This window comes from Babylonia areolata, chromosome 16, assembly GCF_041734735.1.
Source record: "Babylonia areolata isolate BAREFJ2019XMU chromosome 16, ASM4173473v1, whole genome shotgun sequence".
NCBI lineage: Eukaryota > Metazoa > Mollusca > Gastropoda > Neogastropoda > Buccinidae > Babylonia > Babylonia areolata.
The window spans coordinates 7,989,942-7,992,441 of NC_134891.1; the positions used below are offsets into that span (position 1 = coordinate 7,989,942).

General features: G+C 46.8%; 1 protein-coding gene across 1 annotated transcript in view; it reads right to left on the minus strand.

The window, feature by feature from the left end:
* The window catches only part of LOC143291105 (aquaporin-5-like), a 108,248-nt gene that overhangs the window by 105,453 nt on the left and 295 nt on the right, over positions 1–2,500 (minus strand). The gene's annotated exons all lie outside the window — the stretch shown is intronic.

Sequence of the window (2,500 nt, forward strand, 5' to 3'; positions counted from 1 at the left end):
GGACTTAAAACATCAATTCTAGGAAGCGGTACAAAATTCTTGTGTACATGTATATGATAGTCAGTCGTATCCGACTATGACCATCAGAACAGCAGAGGAGGCAACTGCTGTTCCGACTATTTGGGCTAGAATTTGATTATAGTGGAGAGTGTCTTGCCCAAGTACATCCCCACTCTCTCGGCCAAGAGGGTTTTAGGACAGTCGGCGTTGGGATGGTTCCCAAAGGCCAACTAGCCCACAAGGCTGCAGCACTAAGAGCCAGTGCAGTTTTGCCTCCTAGTTTGAGAGTCATAGTCCTTCACAAAAGACTAAGCTAGCTGTAAATGGTTTTCCCATTGACTGGAGAAACCATTGATAATACAGCTCTCACTTTGCTGTACAATGACGGTGAGTATTAATAACAAATCTAGTTTGAATGGAAAGGAGAGTAAAACCAGACATAATTTTAAACGTCGATAGAGCCTCATCATATTTGAGTTTAGTCAGTGGAAGAATACTAACAGAAGAACGGAAGGGACACAGACAGACAGACAAACAGACAGAAAAAGATATAGACAGAGAGAGAGAGAGGGGCAGAGAGAGAGAGAGAGAGGTGGATAGGGAGGGAGAGGGAGGGGAGCGAGAGATGGACGCTGGAAAAAGAGTAAGACGGTGTGGGAGAGGGAGAGAGACAGAGACAGAGACAGACAGACAGACAGACAGAGACAGAGAGGGGCAGAGAAAGAGTGAGCAAGAGAGTGGGGGAGAGGGAGAGAGAGAGAGAGAGACGCTGGAAAAAGAGTCAGACCGAGTGGGAGAGGGAGAGGGAGAGAGTGGCTAAAAGAAAGAATGAAAAAGAGTGGGAGGGAGAGCGAGAGAGATAAGAGAGAGAGGGGGGGTAGGAGATTAGAGATAGGGAGGGAGGGAGAGAGAGAGGGGGGGGCAGGGACAGAGCTAGAGAGAGAGAGGGTAGAAGATTAGAGATAGGAAGGGGAGGGAGGGAGAGGGGGAGAGGGGGGCAGGGTCAGAGAGAGAGAGAGAGAGGGGGGGTGGGAGATTAGAGATAGGGGGGGATGGAGAGAGAGGGGGGGCAGGGACAGAGAGAGAGAGGGGGGGGGTAGGAGATTAGAGATAGGGAGGGGAGGGAGAGAGAGGGGGGGGGCAGGGCCAGCGAGAGAGAGAGGGTGGGAGATTAGAGATAGGGAGGGAGGGAGAGAGAGAGGGAGGGGGCAGGGACAGAGCTACACAGAGAGAGAGAGAGGGGGGGGGGGAGATTAGAGATAGGGAGGGAAGGAAGGGGGAGACGGAGGAGGGGGGGGCAGGGACAGAGAGAGAGAGAGAGGGTGGGGGGGTGGGAGATTAGATATAGGGAAGGAGGAAGAGTGAGTGGAGGGCAGGGACAGAGAGAGAGGGGGAGTAGGAGATTAGAGATAGGGAGGGGAGGGAGGGAGAGGGAGGGGGGCAGGGCCAGAGAGAGAGAGAGGGGGGGTCGGGGTAGGAGACTTGAGATAGGGGTAGGGGAGGGAGAGAGAGAGGGGGGGGGCAGGAACAGAGCTAGAGAGAGAGGGGGGGTGTGTGGGAGATTAGAGATAGGGAGGAGAGGGAAGGAGAGGGAGGGTTGCAGAGCGTGTGTGGTTCTGGTAAAGAGAGAGAGTGAAGAGAGAGAGGGAGACTGAGACACAAAGATAGAGAGACAACATCAGCAATAACAACAACAACAAGAACAACAGCATTAGCACATCAACAACGACATCAACAACGACAGCATCACCAACAACAACGACAACAACAGCAACAATAACAACAACAACAACAACATCAACTTCAGCAACGAAAACACTACCATGACCATCAATAATAACAACAACAACAACAGCAACTACAACATCAATAACTACAGTAACTAAAACACCATCATTATCAACAACATTAACTACAACAACAACAACAGTATCAACAACAACAACAACATCAACAAATACAGTAACAAAAACACAATCATTATCAACAACATTAACTACAACATTAAATACAAGAACAACAACATCAATCAAAAACATTAACTACAACAACAACAGTATCAACAACAACAACATCAACAAATACAGTAACAAAAACACAATCATTATCAACAACATTATCAACAACATTAACTACAACAACAACAACAGTATCAACAACAACAACAACAACATCAACAACTACGGTAACAAAAACACAATCACTATCAACAACATTAACTATAACGACAACAACAGTATCAACAACAACAACAACAACATCAACAACCACGGTAACAAAAACACAATCATTATCAACAACATTAACTACAACAACAACAACAACAGTATCAACAACAACAACATCAACAACTACGGTAACAAAAACAACATCATTATCAACAACATTAACAACAGCAAAAACAACAACAGCAGCAACAACAACAACGTCAGCAGCTACAATAACGAAAACACCACCATCACCACAGCAATAACAACACCACCATCATCAACGACAACAA